This window comes from Malania oleifera, chromosome 10 (assembly GCF_029873635.1).
Source record: "Malania oleifera isolate guangnan ecotype guangnan chromosome 10, ASM2987363v1, whole genome shotgun sequence".
NCBI classification, from domain to species: Eukaryota; Viridiplantae; Streptophyta; class Magnoliopsida; order Santalales; family Ximeniaceae; genus Malania; species Malania oleifera.
The window spans coordinates 35,730,161-35,744,441 of NC_080426.1; the positions used below are offsets into that span (position 1 = coordinate 35,730,161).

The following is a 14,281-nucleotide window of genomic DNA, read 5'->3' on the forward strand; positions in this document are numbered from 1 at the left end:
CTTAGCCTTTTTTAGCTGTGGATCATAGTTTTGAATTGTGAAGTAAATTTGACTGGATATGCATAAATGTCAATGAGTAAATATGATCCATAACTAAACCACAAGCTATCCCCATATTCGAAGTAATATTTTTAAATTTTAATTTATATTTATTTAAATGTTAAAAAATATATAAATAGTCAAAGTAGGTGTTAGTTTTTTGAATTTATTTTATATTAAAATACTAAATAAAAAAATTAGGTAGGTTTTTTAAAGTTTTAATTAATACTCTTTGACGATTGAAACCCATTTATAAATGGATTGTCCAAATTAGTCTCACTCGCTACCGAGCTAACCCAAACCGTTTGCCACCCCACCGCTAGCAGTGCCATTGCAGTGGTAAAATAGGAAGAATTTTGCGTTTGGAAATTGGAATTAGCCTCACGTCTCCTGCTTTTTTTCTGTCGCTCTCTCTGCTACCATGGTGGAACACAGAGCGGAAAAGTACTTGATTGTGTATATAAGGTATACACCTGATTTTCAATTTATTGGTGACTTTTTTGGTCCTCTTAAGTCTCTCTCTCTCTCTCTCTCTCTCTCTCGATTATGAACTGGGTAAAATTGCAGTTGTGTTGAAGTCTGTTTATGGGAAGTGGGAACAAAAATGCATTTGATGATTAGTCCTCAGAGTCTTGATGGAAGAAGCGGCGAACTGGGTTTGGAAATAACCGTTGAAAGGAGGAGGGTCGTTGGTTTTCTGTGATGGGATCATTGAGGCAAGTAATAATTTACTCCAATCAAGTTAGACCAGCCTTGCATGATTTATTTTTATTTTGTGGGTTATGGACTTTTGGCTAGCGAAGCTTACTAAACTGTTTGTTGCTGATTCTTTTTTGTTGGAGAAGATATTTTTCTAAGTTATTGATTCATAAAACTATTTTCAACAACTATGAGTTAATATTTCTTGTTCAACTGTTTGAAATCTTATTCTTTCTTATTTTATGTTTTTAATGCACCCATATGCTTTATTTGCATTAAAGTCCCATGAAGAAGCACATAGAAATTGAAGTGGCAATGGTAAAAGAAAATTTAGGAGGCTGAAGCTTCTGTTCATTTCTTTGCATTTTTTTTTTTCCTGTTTTGAAATCAAGGACTTCTATCCCATTTTCTGTATTTGCAGGAGTAAAAGGATCATCCCTGTTCAATTCATTACTATTCCAGTGACTCAAATATGGAAGTCAGATAAAAGTTGTTCCCAAGTAAGGAACATTTCTTTTGTAGAACCGCACTTTAAAAACATGCTTCACAAAAAAAGAAAAAAGAAAAAAAGAAGATTGCGTCCAGCAATACAAACACCAATTCACTGGAATTCACCACTTGCACCTGCGCATGGATATTGTGCATGCTAACACACACAAAAGAAAACCCCACGTACACTCAACTCACACACACACACATAACATACCCCTTAAGCATGTATGCAGAATATGCTGGGCATTATTACACCCAACCCACTCTCCACACGCTCACACCCTGCTCCTATACACTAGTTCAATCTTGTTAGGAAGAGGTGCAGCTTGCTATTGAGGAAGAAGCATCACACCAGCAGTAGTGTAGTATGGCTTACAAGGAAAACACCCTTATTCATGACTGGGAGAGGAGGAATACACCCTTATTTTTGGCTGGGAGAGGTTCTTTTGTTCAACAGACCCTATCATTTTGGATTCTTCTAGTGAGACATCCGAGGCTAAGTAAAATGTTAGAAAAAGAAGGGAATTCTAGATAAGGAGAAAAAAGGAAGGGGGAAAGATTTCATGCAACTCTTCTCCTTTTTTTCACCTCATAGCCTATGTACTAGTGGCAAGTCTTTCAAATCACTTGTTGCCATGTTGGTGATTTTTGATTTCTTATAGTTTTACTTTTGTTCATTGAGAATTATTTAAATTTCTTTTAGCCGTCTGCTTGTAGTGGAAATTGTGGATTTTTTCAGATGGCTACCTAGAGGTTAAACCGTGGACAGTGAAGAAAAAAGTAGAGGATATTAGAAGGACTATAAACGACTCTTCATATGGTTTTTTCATTATTTATTTATTAATATATTTTTCCATGAGTAACCCTTAAATATGCACAGGTGGCCTGTAAAAGAATCCATGAAATAGTCTTTCTTTTCTGCAAAAGTGTGCTTTTAAATTCTTGCGTTTCTATTTCTGCATACTGTAAGGGACTTCTATCAGAAATAGGAATGGCATATGAAAAACTGAAGAGAGTGTAAGTAGTGACAAATTACAGGAATTAAGCATCCTATTGTAAATGTTTACAGTAGGCAGTAGCTTATAATGTGCATATATAATCTTATCATAATTTTAATAATGAAAAAGTGCATTTTAATTGTGTTGTGCCTTTTAAGTAGTTACTGAAAATCAGAATTCATATTAATCAAGAAACCAATATGATGCCATTTTTTTTTAATTGAAACACGAGCATAACATGAGATGGGTATAGTTGGAAAACACATGCTGGAAAAGACACCAGCAAATGGATGAGAACTTTAGTCTAGTAAAAATTAGTACATCCCTGTTATTGTTAACTAATCGTGGAGAGCACATGTCATGTGTGTGCTTGAATCTTTTTATTTCTAGTTTATTTTGGAATACTTTTAAACCCTATATTTAATATTTGCCGTAAATATGTGCACATGTCTTATCAACTCTGCTGACATATTTCAAGGAATGTGATATAATATCCTTGAGGCAAAGAACTTTTGAAGGGCAAATGAATATACAACATATGCAATCTGTTGGTGGGTTCTCACATATGCTAAGGATTAAAAAAAAAAAAATGAAATGAAGCACCAAATAAATAAAATTGCTATTAGGTTCTGACAAAGGGTTAAGGATCAAAAAGGGAAGAAAAGAAACGGAAACTCACACTTTTATATACAGAAATGTTGCTAATCTATTTCCCATCTCTCACATTTTTAAAAAAATGGAATGGGTCATTTCCAATATCTCAACTAAGTTCTTTTGCCTTGCTTGGTGCATCCATGTTCACGTACTAAGGAGGGAAGAAAATCGAATTGCAGGAGGAATGCAAACAACCATGGTCTTACATAAAGTGCGATGAGGTAGTCCATAACTCTAAATGGTTTGAGCTGCAAAAGTACTTCTTGTTGATTTTTTGATATAGCAGTAAACCTACATGCTTAGGTTAACTCTTTATTTTAGCATCCAATATTGATGAGATTTTTCCTAGAGATATTGACAGGCTACTATGTTGAATAATGTACTGCTACTTTTCCCTTTTACTTTAATGAGAAGGCTTTTCTTCCACAAATGGTAAAAATTTCATTACTATCTTCTGGTTGCCTCTCTTTAATGAACAAATGAGGTGGTGTGTTTCATTAATTGAAAGTTCTCGGAATTTATTGTACCTTCTCTTTGTAGCTTTCAGATGCCATAAACCTTCTTTTAGGGTCTGGCACTCAATTGCGTACAGTCATTTGCCCAAACACCACACGATAGTTATGTAAGATTAGTGTTGTTTGTTCAGTTAAAGGAAACAAATAGAGCTGAGCTATTTGCATGTAAAATCCAACCATTGTTATTTCCAGTATGGTACATATTTCTTATGGATTCATCAGCCTCAAAAAAAAAAATCTTTCCATCTAGTCTTCCTTCAATGGCCACACTCATTGTTGGTTCCCAAGTCCCTGGAGCACTGCAGGCATTGAGTCTCCTTAGGTGCCTGTTGTTAGGGTGCTAAGTCCTATGAGGCATCTTGACGAGGGACCAATGTCCGAGACAAGATAATTGTAATTCAACTCTAAATAAAAATAGTATGTAGAAGGCCTTTTATAGGATTACAGTGCTTGGAAAATAAGAAAACAACTCTTAGAAACCTAAATAAACTAAAATACTACTTTCCTAAGTAGGAATATCCAAGATTTAAAAGATATGATCCCAAGAAAATACCTTAAATGAAAAATGAAAAATAAAACTAATTTCCTGTTCCCATTGCATCAATCTCCTCAGGTTCAAAAAATAATTTGACCTTAAGTTAAAGCGGACACTCATGCTAGCTAGCATTACCCTATTCATCTTCATCTTGGAATATTCAAGTGTATTCACAACTCAATCATCAGTAGGGCCCTCACTATTCTTTGACTTGGATAGTAGTCTACTATGATGATATAAATCTTTGTAGGGCAACTGTTAGAAGAGTATCTTTTTTGCCCATAATTGTAGCAGTTAACAGAAAGGAGTTCAGCCTGCTTTAAATCAGGTGGCTTGGTGGGGCAGAAGGTAGTTCATGTGGAATTGACATTTTCTTACAACGTCCTTCCTACATTTGGCATTTTTTTTAAGGAGTCCTACTGAATGCCGCAAATTGATGAATTGGGTAAAGTTGTAGGATTACAGCTCAATACATAATCCACAACAAAGTCTCCCAATGTACTGTATAATATGTTGTTGTTCTATGCTGTGTGTCAACATAATACGTCTATGTTGACACAGACGAGCAATCAATTTGTGAAACTTAAGTGTCTATGTGTCAACATCTCCATTATGTTGAGCCAGTACACACAACTTGAAATACATAATTTCATTCATAATTGATCAGAGATGAATTTTTCTTCGAAGTTAATGCTGATGAACAAGAGTACAAGACTATGTTACTTGGTACATATGAGGCCTTTGAGACAGATACCTGCCATTTCAAACCTTTTCTTACCCTCCAATATTTTTTTAGGGAAAAAAATTGAATTGGCAACTGGTTTTGGAGAAGATTTAATACTCGCCTCTTTATGGTGCATTGGCTTTGGATGCTTTAAGGGTGCTAGCTTTTCTGAAGTTCAGGAAGAATGGAGGAATCTTTTGCTTTGATATTTTATAGTCCCTATTTGTTTTTTTAGTTCCTTTTTTTCTGACTTTTTCCAGAACTTTGATGGAAGATGTCTTAATTCTCCTCTTTGTAAACTCTTCTCTTATTAATGAAATCTCTTCTTTTGCTAGAAATTTTTTTTTTTATAGGTAAAGATATTTTTGATTTGATTGAACCAATTAAATAATATCTTTGGATCCTATCTCCCATGCCAAGTCTTCATAATCTGGCATGCTTCAAGCTTTCATCAGAGTAACATCTCTCTGATCTCACTCTCATTTGAACTCTGGAAAAATGATCCCTGATTTCATAAGCTGGCAAGCTTGTGATTTGCTCTGATGTAGGTCATTGTTATGCATACAAACAATATTTGGGTTGTTAAAAGGAACATCAGTGTTCACATGTCCCTTGTGTTTTCTTTTTGGATTAATTGCCTTAAGAGGGTGGAAATCTTGGACTTGAGCGTCAAACTTCTGATCAAACTTGACACAATTATATTTTGAGAAGTATCAGCCTGAGAGTTGAGAGAAGCTAGCTCAGACAATTGTGGGACTGATTGTCTGCTCAGGTTTTGTGTACATTAGAGCTACTTTGTGATTTACAAGATTAAACTAGTCCTTTATCCCCATTGTCCATTTCAATCGGACTGGTTTGGTCCAGTAGATTGAACTGGTTTGATCCAGGTTTTTAAACTTTCCTTCTTTGTTCCATTTAGACTCTACTGTATATTTTTTCCTTGTAGGAAATGAAATAGGGTTTTGGTATCAACCTATGCTTAGCCTATTGCTATTGTTGAGGAAGAAGGTTGATGATTGGTGCTCAGTTTGGACATGTCTCACAAAAGATGATAAGGGCCCACAACCAATGAGATGAGAGTGAGCTACTGCTTATTTTGCTTCAGGAGGTTAGTTCACAGGTACATCCTTTGTAACTTCATGGGACGCACATGGATGGGCCAGTGCCTATTTGGAAGGCTGCAAAATTTCATAACTGGAACAATTTGTACCCCTGCTGATGGTTTGGCACATTCTTTATTGTTACTAAGTATGGGATCTTGAAGCATGTTGGTGACATTGGAGGGTGAAAAAGGTCTTCCATTCAAAGCCTTTCATTTTTCAAGTGATGAAAAGGGTCCATGAATAAAGTTGACATGAGCAAGGCTTTGTTAATTGACAATGAAAGACAAAGGTCTTTGATCTGGTTAGCCTTGCAAATGATGGCAAGGGCTTAGTTGATGATGGAAGCTGTGGCGACAATGCTCTCTATCACTTCGATTTGGAAATTTGAAGGAATTTTGGGGCTGAACTTGGATTTGGTTTGGAAGGCTAAGGATGAGGCTTTGTTTGCTGTATATATTTGGAAGGAAGACTCTCAACAAACATGTGAACTGTACTGTAGTAACTAGGGCCGCATCAATGTGGGGTTTGTTAGGTTTTGTGAGATTTGGGCTAGACAAGTGTTTCTTCTTCTTCTTCTTCTTCCTTTTTATTTTTTATATTTATTTTTATATTTATTTTTATTTTATTTTATTTTATTTTATTTTTGAGTTTTGTGGCTTTGAGCTTGTGAGTGATGAATCAAGTGGAGAAACAAGTAGTGATGGTTTTGTGAAGTCGAGATTGTGGAAATAGTGGTGCAAGGTGATTTAAGTTAAAATTTGTTGACACAGGACAAATAGGGAAGAATGATGGATTGGGATAGGCATGCATGTTATTTTGATTTTTTATTTTAAAACCTTTCCTTGGTTATTATCTATTTGCTATTTTATAGGAGGATCTTTTATTCCCCTTATTTTATAATCTCTCTTTTCTGATGATTCTCTTTGTAAAAAAAGGAAAAAAAAAAAAAAAAAAACCATTACATCACACTAATAGGTTCAGGGGCGGGGACCAAAGGGATGGAGGCCTTAAAAGTGGGTAAAGAAGCAAGTGCCGGGTTCCTGTGGTAATGGGACCCTCGGATACGGAGTTCTTTCAGCTTGAAAGAGCTGTAGATGTCAAGATTATAATCACTTCTAGGAGAGGAAAGTCTCTCATTTTCTAGGGTTTAAGGTTTTGCAAGAAATATAGACAACTTTTCATTAATTCTCCAAAGAAAATCAGTACAGGGATTATGTGTCTTGACGTAGCTTAACACTAAAAATAATCATGCTCTCAAATCTCTAAATTTTTTCTGAAATTTCAGATTTTTGGGAGGGTTCAAAAGTGGACCAGGTTTCAATTTCAGTTCTGCAAAATTTTGGGAATTTCTAAAAATTCAGGCAAAATTCTAGAATTTTGGCAAAAATTTCATACAATAGGCCAAAAGTTCGAAAATTTAAAAGAAAAACTGAAGAAGGAGAAGATTTTATTATTTTTCATTTTGTTTCTAAATTGTTCATCATCATCTCTTTTAGTAATTTCCAAAATCCAAAATTTCATTCATAATTTCCTTAACTTATAAGTTTCAGTGTTTCCTTAAATCAATATCAAAATCTCTATTGAAATTGAAATTTCTAGATAAATTTCCATAAATTGAGGCCCTCAAAATTTCAGTTGAAATCAGAATTTTAGTCCTTAACAATAATGGATGTCAGCTGTTAAAATAAATTAATCTTCACTATGCAAAATGAATTAGATAAAATAAAATTCAAGAAAAAAGTAAGAGTAAAAGAAAGTATGGGTTACATCGGAGTGATTAGGATACTAGAAGATATGGCAATGTTTCTCATGCAAGCCCTTGGAAGTTTATTTCTGATGCTACTCACTTCTTTTTCCTCTTACCTGTCTATGAGTTGAGAATCAGAATCTTATTTGGTTATGGGAGGATGTTTGGCCGGGTGAGGTTCCATTGGATTCTTTATTCCTTCATGCTTCCAGACTCTCTCCCATGCATATTGCATCGATGAATGCTTTATATTCTTTTGCGAGCCGTGGGGGGGTGTTTTTTTCTCTCTTTGGGATTTTCAATTTTTTTTTTGAGATCTCAATAAGAGAGAGGTTGATGATGACCATTTTATTGAGTTGGAATCCTTTGTTCCTTGAATGGGAGTGATTTGAGGATTTGGTTTGGGGATTCTTCTAGTTCTTTTTCCATAGAATCCTCTCTCCCGTTTGTTAAAAATACTGTTTCTCTTGAGCCATTTTATTTGGAAGGCTAAGGGTCTTAAAATCAGGCCTTTTTTATGTGATACTGTGGCTCTTAATAGACTTAATTCCCCAATGATTTTTTGTAGGTGAGGAGGCCTTACGAGGCTTTCAATCTCAATATTTGTATTATATGTTTGAAGGGGAATGAGATTAGTGACCACTTGTTTCTTCATTGTCAAGTGACCAAGAGGCTTTGGGCTTATCTATTCTTGGTTTTTTAGGAGACTTTGGGGATGCCAGTATGTCATGGGCTGTTGATGATTTTTTTGTTGGTGCAGTACGTGGGTTTTGGGAGAAGTAAGAAGGACTGTTCCTGTAGAGATGGGCAGTTTTTGCTCTGTTTTGGACCGTGTGGATTGAAAGGAATGCTAGGATTTTTAAGGACAAAACAAACCCTTACATGTTCTATTGGATGGAGTTATTCTTTTGGCTTTTTTTTTTTTTTTCGGTTCATTCTTTGAGTTTTTTAATGAATTTCATTATTAGATTTTCAGCGGAATTGGAAAGGGGCTTTCAGGTAAAGTGGTAATCTAACAGGGTATCAGAGTTGTTACTAGGAGGTCCTGAGTTCTAGCTTCATAGCCCGTGTTTATTATGTGCTGGTGTTTAAAAATTATTGTATTCCCTGTGATGGGTATTATCTATCATCTGTGTATCTCTCCACATGCTTTCAGGCTATGCATGTGGAAGAGTGTTAAAGCTTGATATACATTGTTGGCTCACAAGCTAATAGCTTAAGCTTTGGCTAAAGTGGTAATCTAACATGGTATCAGAGCTGGTTACTAGGAGGTCCTAGGTTCTACCTTTGTAGCCCATGTTTATTATGTGGTGGTGTTTAAAAATTTATTGTATTCCCTGTGATGGGTATTACCTATCGTCTGTGTATCTCTCCGCATGCTTTCAAGCTGCACGTGTGGGAGAGTGTTAAAGCTTGATATACATTGTTGGTTCACAACCCAATAGCTTAAGCTTATAGATAAATTGGTAATCTGACAGTTTTTGTATTTACGAGGATCACTTATCCTCCACTTCTTTTCTCTTTCTTCTATTACTAAACTTTTTCTATCAAAAGAAAAACTGCACAGTACTCGTGAACAGTGTTACAAAATGTACACTGCTAAACTCAGTTAACTCCCAGACAAAAGCCTCCTTCCCCACCTTGCCACCAAATTGGTGTTTGTAGTTGATTATTTTGTCTTCTTTTTGTTTCTTTTGCTGATTTTTAGTGGCTGATTTCTATCAATTGTGAACCCTACAAGTTTAGGTAAAGAATTGCTTATTACCCTGTCAACCACTAACAGCCATGGTGATTCTAGTTAAAATTGCGTACCCTGTCAAATGACATTGACATCTGTGTCGGATAATTGAAATTAAACTCAAAATAAAACTAGTACATGGGAGGCTTTGCATAGGCTTACAATGCTTGGAAAATGAGAAAATTACTTTTAGAAACCTAGATAAACTAAAATTCTGTTTTCCTAAATTGAAGTATCCTTACATCTAAGATGTACAATCCTGACGAAAATACCTTAAAGAAAAGAAATTAATTCCCCATGTCAACTGCATCACATCTCACTTGCAGTGGGTATAGAACTGGGGGAAAAAAAAAAAAAAAGACCAAAGAAAAATAGTAGAAAGACAGTCTATTTTAGTTTCTTTGAGTGAGCAATAATATTCTGTGTTGTACTTTGTGTCTTTGTTCTTTCGGCAATTGAGTTTCCATGGAAATGACTCATCCATATTCTTAAGCCCCTCTAGGTGGAGTTGGCTAGCACACTGGGATAGTGTTTTATAATTTTTTTGACAACGTTGGGTGAGAGGGTTATGCACATATCTCTTTGATTGTGGCATGAAGTTTGTATTCGTTCCCCTTCATGTGCCTAGTTGTTTCAGCAGCTGTGTTTTCTGCTTTTGTTTGTGTTAGATCAAGAAGAATGGGAGAAAATTGGATGTATATTATCATTGTAGAAGGAGTATTTATACATAGGGAGGCTATACATAGAAGGAAAGAATCACTGCACAATCTAATCAAATCCCCACAATCACTCCTATAATTAAGGCTAATCGAATCCCCACAATTACTCCTATAATTAAGACTAACATCCCCCCTCAAGCTCAAGATGGTCATGAGGAAACCAACTTGAGTTTGGATAGCAGGTCATGAAAACGTCCAGCAAGGTGAGACTTGGCAAAATGTCAGCTGTCTGATCAATAGAACAAATAGAGATAAGCTTCAAAAGACCACAAACAAGATGTTGACGAACAAAATGGCAGTCAATCTCAGTATGTTTTGTTCGCTCATGGATAACATCATTGTGAGCAATCTGAATGGCACTCATATTATCACAGAGGGGAGGCAGAATTGTGAACAAGACCCATATCTTAGAATAACCATTGAAGCCGTAAAAGCTCAGAAGTGGCATCCGCAAGAGCTCGATACTCAGCTTTTGTACTAGACTGAGTGACAACCGTTTGTTTCTTACTTCGCCAAGAAATTAGAGAGGTACCAAGGAAGAAACAGTAACCAGTAGGGGATTGATGATCAATAGGATCTCTAGCCTAATCAGCATTAGAACACCCCATAAGATCAAGTGATGAAGTAGAAGAAAAGTGAAGTCCATGGAACAAAGTACTCTTAATATAGCGAATAATTCAAAGAACAGCATCATAATGGGTAGTACGGGGAGTAGCCATAAACTGGCTTACCAAATGAACAACGTATGAAATATCAGGGTGTGTGAGAGTGAGGTATACTAGACTACCAACCAATTGTCGATATATAGTAGGATCTTCAAGTGGCGTTCCATCCATTGGAGTGAACTAAATATTTTGCTTAAGAGGAGTAGACATTGTCTTGTTATCAATCAAATTGGCACGGGAAATAAGGTCAGGAGCATATTTAGACTGAGAAAGATAAAATCCATCAGAGGACAAAGATACTTCTAGCCCAAGAAAGTATGTCAAAACTCTCAAATCCTTCATTTCAAAATGTTGGTGCAAATATCGTTTAAGACTAGATATGTCTTCAATATCATCACCTGTAATAATCATGTCATCGACATATAATAAAAGAAGAACCATGCCGCTGTTAGTTTTACGAATAAAGAGAGCAGAGTCATAAGAACTGGAGGAGAACCCAAACTGATCAATGGTCAAACTAAACTTTAAAACCAAGCACGAGGCGCTTGTTTTAGACCATAAAGGGCTCGACGAAGACAACAAACTTTTGGGGAAGCATGAGCATAGCCTGGTGGTGGTCATATATATAAACCTCTTCCTAAAGATAACCATTAAGGAAGGCATTTTTTACATCCATCTGATATAATTTCCATTTTTTAACATTAGCAATAGCTAAGAGACTTCTAATAGATGTAATTCGAGCCACAATTGCAAAGGTCTCTTTGTAATCAATCCCATACTCTTGTGTGAAACCTTTGGCAACTAATCGAGCCTTGTAACGCTCAATAGAACCATCTGAGCGAGTCTTAATTTTGTAGACCCAATTACAACCCACTGAAGTTTTACCAAGAGGAAGATCAACCAAGTCCCAAGTATGTGTCTTTTCCAAGGCCTGAATTTCATCTGTCATTGCTTGCTGCCACATAGGATTAGAGTTGGCTTCCTTGTAAGAACAATGTTCATTTAGAGATGCACTGGTAGAATAACAATGATAGTCACGAAATTTAACAAGCAAATGACTTACTTTGTCATAACGACGAAGGTGAGGGTGAACAGATGAAGAGGAAGAAAAATCGGATTGAGTGGTTACAGGTTCAGCAGATGGTGCAGATTCTGAGGATGAGGTCGTAGAAGATGGGACAAAAGTGTTGAGCTCAACAATAGAGTTTGTAGGAGAATTATCATGAAACAAGTCAATGGACGAATTAGTAAAGAATGGAGAAGAAGATGAGGCACAATCCTGAAATTTGAGAGAGAAGAAATATTGTATGCTCCCAAAAAATAACATGTCGAGATATTCGAAGTTGATTCGAAATTGGATCCCAACAACGATAACCCATATGTTCAATACCATAACCAAGGAAGCAACAAAACGTGCTCGGGGTTCAAGTTTGGTATACAATATACTCATGAGGTTGCAATAGAACAAAGCAAACACAATCAAACACTTTCAAGGTTTTATAATCTGGTGGATAACCATACAATTTTTCAAATGGTAACTCATTGTGAAGAACGGAGGAAGGAACATGGTTTATGGTAAAAACAACGGTAAGAGCTGCTTCAGCACAGAAACTTTCAGGACAAGATGCAGATAAAAGCATTGCCTTAACAGAATCAAGAATATGCTTGTGTTTACATTCTGCATGTCCATTTTGTTGAGGCATGCCCAGGCAAGAATGTTGGACAATAATGCCTTGTTTTTGAAGAAAATTGAGAAAAGAAGAGTCCTTATATTCCATGGCATTATCCATATGCAAGACTTTAATGGGTCGGGAAAATTGAGTGTGAATCATAGTGGCAAAAGTAATATAAACTTGGGGCAACTCATATATATTTTTCAGGAGATATATCGAGGTAAATCGAGAACATTCATCAACGAACAAAACAATTAGCGAGAACCTCCCATTGTAGGAGTAGGAGACGGGCCCCAAATATCAAAATGCACCAAATCAAAAGGACTAGCAGAAATAGAATCACTTTTTATTAAATGACAAAGCTGATTGTTTAGCTAAGTTACAATGGGAACAATGCAAAGATTCAATTTTCACTAAGCCTAATAACCTAGAAGAAACAAGAAAACGAAGTTTATTAGTTAACACATGACCTAACCAAAGATGCCAAATATGAAAAAGAGACTCAGAAGAAATTGTAGATGAAGCAAATGGAAGAGATTGGGAAATTGGAACATGAAGATAGTTGAGCTCAAACAACCGTCCAACTTTATGGCCGGTCCCAAGAATCTATCCCGTCTACAGATCCTGCACATGACAACCATTAATAGAAAATATTATTTTGAGACCAAGTTCACAAATTTGACCAACAGAAATAAGATTCAAGGTTAGGTCAGACACATAATATGTATTAGGCAATGCAAGTGTGGAAGAGGAAACATGACCAATATGAGTAATTGTCATATAAGAACCATTGGTTGTGTGAATGATAGGTGCAGAGGTGGGAGAGATTGGGGAGGATAGTAAAGTGGAATCAAAGGTCATGTGCTTACAACAAGCAGAATCAAAGAACCAAGATGTACTTGAGACGGTAGCCAAAGTAGAAAAATTGTTAGATAACGTATTCTGTTTGAGGACACTTTCTAAATCTTTTAGAGAAAAAGAGGACTGGGAGTTTGAGGATTCTGAAGATTCAGCAGCAGCAGCAATAGATGAAGCTGAAGACTTGAAGTTATTCCGTGGTCGAGGTTGATCTCCCTTAGGATTAGGAGGTTGAGTAGGACAATTGTCAACAATATGACCAAGACAATGGCAATATCGACATTCGATGGTACGACATTTAGAAAGCACATGGCCTTTTTAGAGCAGTTCCTACAAAACTTTTGACTGGATGCGATAGGAGATTGACCACTGTACTGAGGTTGAGGAGCAGTGGCCAAAACAACACCAGAGCTAGGAGACTTTGTTATGCCAAAACGGGTTTCCTAAAAAATGATCTCAGATATGGCACTATCCAAAGTAGGAAGAGGATGCCGATGCAGCAAGGAAGCACGAATTGGTTCATTTTCAGGATGCAAGGCCATGAGAAATTGAATGAGATGCATTTGCTCAGTAGTTATCTAGGATTGAGCAAGCTGATTCCAAAGAGGCTGAACCTGTGCCAAGAATTCATTGATTGATTGTCCGGATTCTTGCTTCAAATTGTGCAGAAGAGTCCAAAGTTGATATTGATGAGCAAGACCAGTTGTAGTATATCGATGAACAAGAAAATCCCAAATCGCCTTGCTTGTATTAATATGTTCAAATTGAATATGAATTGATGGGACTGAAGTGTTCCGAAGCTAAGTAATGACTTGATGATTCTTACTCTCCCAATCATCAATTCGTTCACAAAAGTTATCCTTCGACTCTCCTTCCTTTCGTATTGGTGTACCAAATTCATCGGTAGTGATTTTCCAAAGTTTCCGTCCAATGAGAAAACTACGCATGCTTTGAGCCTAGAGATTATAGTTAGATCCATTAAGAATGGTGTGAATAGTTTGAGAAAACTCTGCTTTTTCCATGGTGGCAAGTTGTATAGAAGAACGATAAATAGGAGGCTAGGTACAATTGGAGCAAGCATATCGGAATTCACAATTCGATGTGCCCAAGCCTTAGGTGCGG

The 14,281-nt window shown here is 36.3% G+C and overlaps 1 long non-coding RNA gene across 1 annotated transcript; it reads left to right on the top strand.

Moving 5' to 3' along the window:
- The first annotated feature begins 317 nt into the window (after window positions 1–317).
- Window positions 318–3,103, top strand: LOC131166157 (uncharacterized). Its single transcript, XR_009139745.1, has 3 exons — window positions 318–504; window positions 607–1,238; window positions 3,039–3,103. It is a non-coding gene; the product is annotated as an uncharacterized LOC131166157 (long non-coding RNA).
- Window positions 3,104–14,281: the final 11,178 nt, after the last annotated feature.